The sequence below is a fragment of the Scyliorhinus torazame genome, chromosome 28 (assembly GCF_047496885.1).
Source record: "Scyliorhinus torazame isolate Kashiwa2021f chromosome 28, sScyTor2.1, whole genome shotgun sequence".
NCBI classification, from domain to species: domain Eukaryota; kingdom Metazoa; phylum Chordata; class Chondrichthyes; order Carcharhiniformes; family Scyliorhinidae; genus Scyliorhinus; species Scyliorhinus torazame.
In genome coordinates this window covers 23112514-23124631 of record NC_092734.1, presented here as the reverse complement: position 1 = coordinate 23124631, position 12118 = coordinate 23112514, and the positions used below count along the sequence as shown (strand labels likewise).

Below are 12118 nucleotides of genomic sequence, written 5' to 3'. Positions count from 1 at the left end.
TTTCCCAACCAGCCGCAAATTATCAAAATATCTATGTGATTGGCCGCGAGATATTTTAAAAATCCTGATTGCAGCATCAAGAGGATGCATTAGACGAGTGATTTGTTGACTCATCTTTTCAAGGCAAAGGAAGGCTTTGTTCTTCCTTTCTAAAAACCTCTCAAATAATTTTTGATGTATTCTTGTCTACCAATCTTTGCATTCAGCTTTCTTTTGGGAGAAAAGGGCTCCCAACTTAAAAAAAAAAATTAAATACCACCATTAAACTGCAAATACAAGTTTGCGACCGGGACTTGGTCTGAAGCAGCATGGTCCAGCCAGCCATGCATCACTTTCAAGGAGGATGGGACAATGGCAGAAAGGATAGGATGGCACAGATGCTACTAATGCTCAACAAATTGCAACACTGGTGACATTTTTAATTGCTCAAGGGATATTTGCCTCCCTGAAAATAAAAAAAAATGGTTTAAAAAGGTTCCCATCACTTGAGCTACACAACAGTGTCAAGCATAATTGGTCTGAGGCCCCAAATAGCCAAACTCAAATTAATTTGACTTCACTTAGTCTAATTCAATTTTACGTCATCACCCTCTTGAAAAATACTCACGCTCTTATCCTTGGAAACTATAACCCCACCTCCAGCCTTCCTTTCTTCTCCAGTCACCTCCCAAACGTGTGCTCATCTTTCCAATCAGGTTTCTGCCTCTTCCACGGCACTGAAATGACGCTAGTTGAAGGCACAACGTCCTTTGTAATGTGGTGTGCGACCCATTTCTCATGCATCTTGAACTCTCTGCAGCCTTTACATGGTTGACTGCACCTGCATTCTCGAATACCTCTCCTTATTGGTCAACCTCTGCAGGATTGCCTTTGTTCGGTTTCACTCATACCAATCACATTTTAGCCAGAAGACGTGGTCAGCTTCCACATTATTCACAGGATGTGGGAGTTGCTGGCCCATATATTGCCCATCGCTAATTGTCATCAAAAATGTGATGATAAGCTGCCACTATGAATATTTCTATGACTTGCTAGACTATTTCAAAGGACGGTTTTAAGAGTCAACCACATTCTGTGGGTCTGGAGTCACATTAAGGCCAGACTGGGAAATGATAGTGGATTTCCCTCCCCAAGAAGTTTATAAACCAGATGGATTTTTATAATAATCCAGTAGTTTCATAGTCACCATTATCAATGTCATGAAACCCAGTGATCTGTGTCCCTGGGTGCTAAAGTCTGTCTGTGGAGATTGTAACGTTTAAAGTCCAGGATGTTCCAACTGCTTGTTACACTGGCTCCTGTATAGTAACAAGAGTGGGACCTTCTTGGAGTGTTTTGATAGGTCACCAGAATAGTTCTAGACTCAGAGGTCCACAGCACAGAAAAGGCTTTTTGACCCATTACGCCTGCACCGATCAAAATCAACCACCCAAGTGCACATCTCTAAATACTTCTTAAATGTTAGGAGGGTCTCTGCCTCCACCACCCTTTTAACAGTAAGTTCCAGATTCCCACCACACTCCGAGTGAAAAAACTTTCTCTCACCTCCGCTCCAAATCTCCCGTCCTTTACCTTAAATCTATGCCCTCCCTCGTTAGAAGGGGCTGGTTTAGCACAATGGGCTAAGCAGCTGGCTTGTAATGCAGAACAATGCAGCAGCGCGGGGTCAATTCCCATACCAGCTCCCCAATCAGGCGCCAGAATGTGGCAACTAGGGGCTTTTCACAGTAACTTCATTGAAGCCTACTTGTGACAATAAGCGATTATTATTATTGTTATTGATCCCTCCACCAAGGGGAAAAGCTTCTTCCTGTCTCCTCGATCAATGTTCTTCATAATCTTATACATCTCAATCATGTCCCCCTCAGTCTCCTCTGCTCCAAGGAAAACAACCCCAGTTTAACCAATCTCTCTTCATAGCTAAAACTCTCCAGCCCAGACAACATCTTAGCAAATCTTCTCTGCACCCTTTTCAGTGTTATCTCATCCTTCCTATAATGTGGATTCCAAAACTGCACACAGTATCCTAGCTGTGGCCCATCCAACATTTTATACAGTTCCAGCATAACCTCCCTGCTCTTAAAAGCTATGCCTTGGCTAATAAAGGCAAGTATATGATATACCCAAGTTCTACCTGTTAATTTCACCTGTGTTATCAGACCGGTGGTCCACATTCAGTCCTGGGGATGCTGCAATTTCCTCTAGTTAAACATTGGGACGACTGAGGCCATCCTCTTTGTGCTTCAGCCACAGATTCTGTTCCCTCCCTGTACAGTCTCAGAACCAGTGGCTTCCCAGCTGTGGCATCCAATTTAACCCCAAGTTGAAAGTCATTTCTGATGCCTTGATTAAAATTCTTACCTATGTTTAAATCTTTTCACAGCTTTGCATTCCTTTCCTCTAACCTCCTCCAGCCCTAATCTTTTCCCCCACTATCCACCCACATGGACTCTTGTCATTCTAACTCTGGTCTTTATAAGCCCATTGCTGTAAATGCCAAAATTGGTAGCAGTTTCTTCAGCTGTCTGGGTCCCATATTTGAATTCCCTACCAAGCCCTAAAACATCCACCACCCTCTCCTCCTTAAAGTCCCTCTATCACCAAGTGTTTGACTTGGATTCCATCTATTTCTGATTAGGTTATGGGATTTCATTTTCTTTTGAAGTGTCATATAAAAGCAAGTTGTTGTTAACCTAAGTGACTGTCTACCTCTCATGGTTGAAGTGGAAAATAAATCCCACAAATCTACTCTTGTGCTTGTTTGTGGGGGATACATAATAGCTACAACAATTGAAAGATAATTAATAGAATGTGAAGGCCTTTTTGCGGTAAATATTATTTATTAATGAAGACTCGTGCTGTATTCAGTATTTATAAACAGATAGGGTGCAACAGGTGGAGCTGCTGCTGTATTGCCAGAACAAAGATGAGACTTGAAGCCCTGACCATAAATCATTTCAATTTTCTAACAGGTTATCGAAAATGATTGCTTTCCCTTTTCAATGCACATATAAAGAAAGATAAATGAAATTTAGTAGAGCCACAAACATAAATTATTTAATATTTCATTCGCATTATTTATTCAAGTAGAGTCTGAAGCAACTTTTTCAGTCCATTCAGTTACCAAAATTAGCCGAAAACAATCTACTTTTGTTATTAATCACAAGGCCTATCCACAGTCGCAGTGTAATATTTCATAAGAATAAGGAAAACTAATGAAATATGTGCTTGAGAGGTAGACAGTGTAAAAGCACTGCATGGTGTGGCACTAAACAGGACACCCCGATTGGTTCCTACTTTGATTGCTGATCTGTGCCTAGATAATGACCTTCATTGTGGATGGAATAGGGTACCGCATTTAATTGCATCTTCTGTTGGCTCAGGGCAGAGAGAAACGGGGAAGTCAGCCAAAGTTCATGGTTTTCTTTCTAGTTCTTTATATGTCAATTAGATAGAATTCAAAGCAAGCTTTTCTCAATATCTTAAAACATTTACTAGTCTGTATGGATTTGTTAAGATTCCTGATCTGAAAGCATACTGGGAAAGCTCACTGAAAAGATTACACATACATAATTTTCTGTAATCCTTCTGCAGTGTTCATATTTTGGGCATGTTTTCAAGCTTATGAGAGAACTAGGAAAATATGGAGCAATCCCGGCACAAATCACAGCTACGCAAAACAATTTAATGCCATGACATATATTCATTTTATGGATGACTGCATGGGTTTCATGCAGATATCAAAGGCTCAGATGCTTCTGCTGTGTGATTTTATGCAAGTATATTTCCATTTTTTATGGGAACAGCTGGATGTCTACTGGTATTTTTCTTTAATTTGTGCATTTAAGAAAGATTTATTTCAGAACCGTAGTGTTATGGTACCATACAAAGCAATTAAAACAATCTTCATAATCAAACAAATCACAAAAATAATATTTATGTGCATTATGTTTAATGTGCATTAAATATATTCTTCTACCCTTTACTGATCTCTCATGAGCAGTAAATAGAGATGGGCAATATGGCCGTGCCAGTATTGTCCATGTCCAAAAGCAAAAAGTTGCTTTCTGTTCGTATGCATAATACCACCTTTTAGAGACTATTTAAAATATTGATATTAAAGGTACATAAGTGAAATTTAGTTTGTGTGTGTAACGGAAGGAGATGTTACATATTGGAAATATGTTCCAATTCTAAAGTTGCTCGATATATCACTGCCTTTGATAAACATCCATTTCTAATTTTCACAATACAAAAGCTATGTAAAGCATATCTTTTACAACATGCCAGAAATTTTAGAATGTTTTGACAAAGCTGCTGCAATTTCAGATTTAAACGTGGGATTACTGCAAACCTTTAGAACAGGAACACCCATCACGAACCATGCTGATGCTAACTGCAAGGGTATTCCCACTTGGAGTACCAGTTTGTGGGTGTGAATGGTTTTGTTTTTGGAATGTTGTGTGGAGTCAAGTAAAACCCCAGCGAGAATAAGCAGTCCAGTCGTGCTGTAACAATTCATTAAAGTCTATTTATTAAATTAAAGACAAATACACTCGGACAGGACTATTCTATAATAAGACAATTAAGTATATGAATTACTAAACACAGTTTATGTAGAACGTACTCCTTGTTCCAAAATATATACACGAGCCCTGAGCTCCTTCGGACTTCCCCTTTTCCCCCAAACAACGTCCAAATGAAATAGATCTACAAGTCAAAATACAGCTTACAGTTATCATACATACAGTGAAGTATAATCATGTCTGGGCAACATCTTATCCTGGTCCACCAAAGATATTAAAGTGCCTTTATGACTGTTTTCTGAACGGCCTTGGCTCTAAGATTTAGAGGCTGCAAGATGTGAAACTTGGCTTCCTGGCTGCTCGCTGGAAACTAGCTTGTCTGCTTCTGAGGCTACTAGGTGTCAACTCACCTCCCTTACTTCCGAGGGTCCTGGCCATCATATCTTTGTTCCACTTTGATGCTGCCTTCTGTCTTTGGCTGTCTGCCCCTATCAAATCCCTTGACTCTAGATATTAACATGTGTATATCTCATTGATCTCCCAATCGTTTCTACGGTTTCTGACCTGTTCCTACTAATAGGGGATTCACATCTGATCCTATTTGCAAATCTCATTACTGGGAAAGCAGCTGGCTACTGCTGTTGCTAGGCAGATTTCTACCTGTTGCTGGGCATATCCCATCCTATTATGCCTTGTTAAGTTCTTGTTACTGGTGGTACTAGACTAATCCATGACACAGCACAAAAGAATACTACATGCTTTTGAATTACATCATGTACAAACGTTTGGGACCTAGGTGACAAATTGGTTAACTACATTGCTGTTTGATATTAAATATACATATCCAGAAGCATTATTTATGCCTCTGTGAGGTAGTAAGGATTCCCACTAAGCTGGGTTTGGATAATCATGGCCTAATTTGTAATGGACACAAGGTCACATACACATCTCCTAAATATTTAATCCTTATTTCTCACAAAAGTGGCTGGTATGAGAAATAGAAGTGTTACTAAGATCCAGAGGGGATCGTCATCTGAGATTGGAATGGAAGGAGCTTTACCTTGTAGCTGACTGCAATGAATTGACTGGAGGATGCCAACATGAAATGCCCGAGTACAATATTTTCCAAAACTTTTAAAATATCTGTGGCTCTTTTACAGACATGTCAATGTTAAAACCGTCAATTCTTCTGTGAACCTTATCAGCACTATCAATCTACAAGGAGGCAGCACTGGTGGGTAGAAAGGGGTTTTATCCCCCTAAACGTCCGATAATGACTGGCAAGAAGACAGCAAGTGGGTGACCACTCCCAGACCACATCTATCACATTATCGGTGGGCTGAATGGCCTCCTTCTGCATTGTATGTTCTATGTTCTATGAGTGACCTGGAAGCATGCAGAGGCCCAGTGCGGGCTTGTTCTCCAAATGACCTCTTGGAAAAATTACACTTCCACATGGACTCTTCCCATGCAGTTCAAACAAGCAATTGAGTCAAATGGTGATCAAACATGCATTGGCAATATTAGTTTGTCTTTGAAGATTCAGCATGACTATCCTATACATATCCTGTAGGTTTATAGAGCACAGACCTATATCTGTAATCTTCACACATGGTGAGTTGTTGATCTGAGTCTAACTATTGTGGGAATGAATTCAGGAGCACCTACAATCTCGCTTGCAGGGAGGGTGTTGTGAATGGAGCCACAATTATTCCTCGTCACATTTTCACAACCCATTACAGCCAATTCAGAGTGCCATTGGCAGAGATTAGTTGGTTTACGCAGACCAGAGAATGAAAGACAACAGGATGTAAAATTATAAAGAGGCTGTTCATAAAGCAGTTGCTGAAATAGATTTAGAAATAATAACAGGAGTAACTTGCATGCTTTAACATAATTCACTACTTCATAGATACACTTTTGAATAATAATAATAATACTACTACACGATTGTTCACACAACTGGAGGAAGAAATCCAATTGTAAGACTTCAAAAACTGGCATGCAAGCAATTGTTTTAAGATTAAAAATGAAAATTAGAAGTATAATGCTTAAGTGTCTTGATGGATGAATTATATCCGGCACTCACTGAAATATCTACCTGGGTATATCACGTGACTCTGTTCCTGTCATTTAGTGATGCCTCAATTAACTGAGTGAATTCTTCTGTCGCTTCCACATTGCTATTTTTAGGTGTATCTGCCCTTCTTTGTCTATTAAAAATTGATGCTGGCCCAATATTGAAGCTGGAACCATTTAATTTTCTACTAATAATTTACATATTAATTTTAAGCTGGTTCATTTTCCTGCATGAATTAAAGAAACAGTAACTCTTCAGGTCTGCTTTACACAAATTATTGGTTTAAAGTATTTTTGAACATATATTTCAAAACACATTTTCATGCTACTTAAAACAAAAACAAACATGACAATCAAATGCTATTTTTAGGATAATGTTCTTTTCATCAGGAAATGAAAGTACTTACCTGAATCATTAAAAGGAAAGAGCCTGCCAATCAATAGTTTGAGGTAAACTCTGAGGAGGCAGTGGTGTAGTGGTATTGTCACTGGGCTAGTAATCCAGAGACCTACGGCAGATGGTGAGATTTGAATTTAATAAACATTTGGAATTAAAAATTAAATAATGACCATGAAGCCATTGTCGATTGTTGTAATGTTCTTTAAGGGAAGGAAATGTGTCTTTCACAGCAATGTAACTGATTCTAAAATGTCCTCCGAAATGGCCTAGCCACTCAATTCAAACACAATGAGGGATAGGCCAAGTCAGCGAATCCCACATCCCACAAAATATATATATTTTTAAATGGTAACATAGAACATACGAACATAGAATTTACAGTGCAGAAGGAGGCCATTCAGCTCATCGAGTCTGCACCGGCACTTGTAAAGAGCACCCCACTTAAGCCCCACACCTCCACCCTATCCCTGTAACCCCGCCTAATCTTTTTGGACACTAAGGGGCAATTTAGCATGGCCAACCCACCTAACCTGCAATCAGCTGTAACAGCCGAGCTTATCTGGAAAAGCAATTTACAGGATAGAATACTTATTTGGAAAAGGCATCTGTTGAGGATTACTCGAAGATTCCTTCTTGCTATCCCAAGCTAGGTGAATCTTCCAGTCTCTATTCTCACAAATTCGGTCTCTTCAATCTGAATGCGAGTACATACCTATGTTCTGCATGGTGAACAACAGAGTCAGCATTTTCTCTGCTTCACGCGCAGGCCTAGCTGCCTCCATTTCTTTGCGGTCTCTCTATAGATTCTCACAGTCTGATTTGGGTCTGTAAGATTCAGTGATCTCTTCGGAAACCCTTTATATCAATACTACAATGGTTTACCATGACACATCCCCTCTCAAAGCTCATCTCTTTGGCAATGTGAATCACATGAGCCTTGCATCCACTGAGAAATGTTACTTAAGCTATCCTCAAGACCACCAATTACATTTTATCTTTTAATTAAATTGTTTGAAGTATAACCATTTATAGAACCTGACATTTCTAATGCCTCCCTGGGAGACTTGGGAACCAAAGGTCTACCCATAGTCATCACAGAAACTCTTGCCATTGTCCACAGGTGTGAACATATTGAACATTCTCTGCAGGTCTCTTGGCTTAGACCTCTCTTGTCCCCAGAGCAACCCAAGCCACCCGGCTTGTCAGGTAGAATTCAGAGGTCACATGACCCCATTCATTCCTTCAACTTACCTTTGAGACAGTCCCAAAACATAACAACGCGTTAAATGTCATTTCTGTAAAACCAGTCTTTCAGCCAGCTGAGGCTTATGCTGTAAAGACAAATATGTAAACGTTTGGTGCTTTACAAAATTTAAAACATCATAATCCATAGGCCAAGCTGGAGGGACAATAGATCTTCATCTGTTGGTCATGTTTTGTACAAACAAAGTATGCCTGCCTATTCCCTTCAGTAATCTGAACATACCATCAAGCCTTGGTGAGATAACAAAATAGCGGACACCAGTGACCAACTCCAATTCCACTTTTATTACATGGATTTTGGATATTTTTCAGGATTTTTAACATTTTTGGAACCTCACTCTGTAATTCTGTTCCCTTTCAGCAGAGGTTCTCATTCTATGCTTCTATCTTCGTAAAATTAGGATTATTGGTTTATAGTGCCTGAATAACACACATTTGACCTGTAATACATGGCACTACAGAAGTTGCTCTGATGCTTTAGCATTAAATGCCACATATCCAGTCATTTTTCTGTGAACTTTGCAGTCCCATATTTTTACTCATTGGCAATTTTCCGAGAATTAAAAACAATTGTTATTCTTGCAGGCCTGAGGCTGTGATTTCAAATCCAACAGGTTAATGTATAATTTGTACCTCATGATGTGTGACCTCATCCACTGAGGATGGAATTTTTGCTTGTGTTAAGTCAGTGGTTGGTTTTGTATGGTAGGTCCTCAAGCACTGGTCCTTTTCTTCTACCTTTGCTGCCTTCATATAAACTTAAGAAGTCAAACTGTAGAAAGCTTGATTAGTTGCAGTGCACTTACAGCTGTCTCAAAATACCTGATGGCCAGCACACTACACGCGATTAAGACTTTCCCATTCTCCATTTATGAGTTTGATTTTACAGGTTTGTTAGGCGGACATTGGTTGCACTTGAATATCTATGGTCTCTTCCTGTTCATTACCCAGAAAGAGGCATATTTTAAAACTCTGGATCCTGTCATTCCTCTGAGAATCCCTCTGACATAAAGGGATATGGGGACATTGGGGGAAAATGGAAGAGGAGATAGATGATCAGCCTTGATCTGTCTGAATGGTGGAGCAGGCTCTACAGGACAAATGATCTAATCTGCTCCTATCCCATGTACCTAATGCTGCATGATTCGTCAAAAATCCTGGTTTTTACCAGGGGGAAAATCAATGGGCACCCTTTCTGGCATCAGCTCCACAGCTCTGGTGCAAATAAATCCTATATCAGTTTATGTACCTGCTCATCTTATAAACATCTAATTTCAACAGCTCAGTTAGTTCACTCGACCAAGGAGTGAAGCTCAAATCTCTACTTCGTCGTTCCCTCATACTATTAAGCCCAATTGAGGCTTGGGGATAGTCCAGTTCCTACTGTCAATAATGCATCCTTTATATGTTGCTTTAACTGTGTAGCATTGCAGAAATAAGCAGAAATCTTGGAACAAGAACATAAGGAACTTAAGAACTAGGAGCAGGAGTAGGCCATTTGGCTCTCGAGTGTGCTCCACCATTTAATAAGATCACGGCTGATCTTTTTATGGACGCAGCTCCATTTATCCGCCCGCTCACCGTAACCTTTTATTCCTTTCAAAAATCTATCTACCTTTGCCTTAAAAACATTTAACGAGGTAGCTACAACTGCTTCACTGGGCAGGGAATTCCACAGATTAATGACCCTTTGGTGAAGAAGTTCCTCCTCAACTTGGTGCTAAATCTACTCCCACTTATTTTGAGGCTATGCCCCCTAGTTCTAGTTTCACTCACCAATGGAAACAACCTCCCTGCTTCTAGCCTATCTATTCCCTTCATAATTTTGTATGTTTCTATTTTGTATGTTTGTACTTTTCATAGATTTCATAGAATTTACAGAGCAGAAGGAGGCCATTCAGCCCATCGAGTCTGCACCGGCTCTTGGAAAGAGCACCCTACCCAAGGTCAACACCGCCACCCTATCCCCATAACCCAGTAACCCCACCCAACACTAAGGGCAATTTTGGACACTAAGGGCAATTCATCATGGCCAATCCACCTAACCCGCACATCTTTGGACTGTTGGGACTTAATCCTGCTTTCCTAGTCCTTCCTCTTCACTGGTATGTATTTTTTTGGAGCACTGTGAAAAATCTCTTTGCAAATCCTCCACTGTTCCTCAATTGTCCCACCACAAAGTCTTTGCTCCCAATCTACACTAGCCAACTCCTCCCTCGTCCCATTGTAGTCTCCTCTGTTTAAGCACAAGACATTGGTATTGGATTTTACTTTCTCACACTCCATTTGTTTTGCTAGAACACTGGTCCCAGATTGGTTCGGGTGAAGACCATCCCAACGGTACAGATCATTCTTGTTCCAATACTGATGCCAATGGCCCATGAAATGAAACCCCTCCTTCCCGCACCATTCCTTTAGCCACGTGTTTACTTCCCTAATTTTCTCATCCCCATGCCAATATGCTCGTGGCTCGGGTAGTAATCCAGAGTTTATGACCCTTGAGGGCCTGTTTTGTAATTTAGTTCCTAGTGCTTGATAATCCACCAACAGGTCCTCCTTCCTAAACTTGAATATGTTATTTGTCCCAACGTGGACCATAACAACTAGTTCCTCCCCCTCCCCCTCCCACTCCACTATCCTTTCAAGCCAGTCAGAGATGTCCCTCACCCTGGCATTGAGCAAGCAACATACCATACTCTTAATCCTGCTTACAAAGGATGCTATCTATCCCTCTAATTATCGAATCCCCTACAACTACCATTTGTCTTTTTGCTCCCCCGCTTGAATGGCCTCCTGTACCACGGTGTAGTGATCGGATAGCTCATCATCCCTACAGCCCTTTTCCTCATCCACACAGAGACAAGCACCTCATACCTGTTGGGCTAGGTCAAGAGCTGAGGCTCCTCCGTTCCTGAATTCAGGATCCCCCTGCCTGCCTCACTTGCAGTCACATCCCTGACCACTGACCGAATTTGAGATATTTAACCTACACTGCTAAGGTTCTATTGTACCACAATTCATCAAGACATTTTGGATTTTTTTAATTTTCCAATTAAGGGGCAATTTAGAGTGGCCAATCCACCTACCCTGCACATCTTTGGGTTGTGGGGATGGGACCCACACAGACACGGGGAGAATGTGCAAACTCCACATGGACAGTGACCCAGGGCCAGTATCAAACCTGGTTCCTCGCCTCCCCCCCCCAAAATAAAATAGCTGATTTTTAAATAACAAAACAGAATTATTTCATCACTGCCTTTCGCACTATCTATTCGGTATTCAGTATCAATAGCCAGGTTATTCCCCTCTGTTTTAAAACTTGCACCATGTTATAAGCATGAGGTTCAAATATAATACTAATTATTTGTCATACACTTATTCTTGAAGGATAACGATGACAGTGGTAGAGCAGAGGCCAAGTTCTTTAAAAAAAAGCAAATGCTCTGGCATGTATTTTATTCCATCAAATCTCTCTCAGTGAATCACAGCAAAACGTAGAATAATATATGTAAGAATTTGGGACCTAAAAGGTTAATAGAGAGTGGCAGAACAGAAAATGCATCTGTCAGCCAGTATCAAATTACAAGGCTTACTCTTAGATGGTTAGAGAAAAGAGCCTGCAGCACAGCACAGATTACGTGCATACATGGTGGTGGGGGAGGAAGACATTCTGACAGAAGATGAATCACAACCTAACCTGCTAAAAACTCAATTGTAAAATTGGTCATTCTAATGAATATATTGTACTTATAATATCAATAATGCAAACTGTTCCTGAAAACAGGCAAGTCTGTCCCCTTTTATATTACCAGCTCTTTCATTAATTGCTTCAGACTACAGTTCCCTGGCA

The 12118-nt window shown here is 40.4% G+C and overlaps 1 protein-coding gene across 9 annotated transcripts in view; it reads right to left on the bottom strand.

Moving 5' to 3' along the window:
• The window catches only part of LOC140403578 (adenosine kinase-like), a 314037-nt gene that overhangs the window by 99438 nt on the left and 202481 nt on the right, over positions 1 to 12118 (bottom strand). The window lies entirely within an intron of this gene.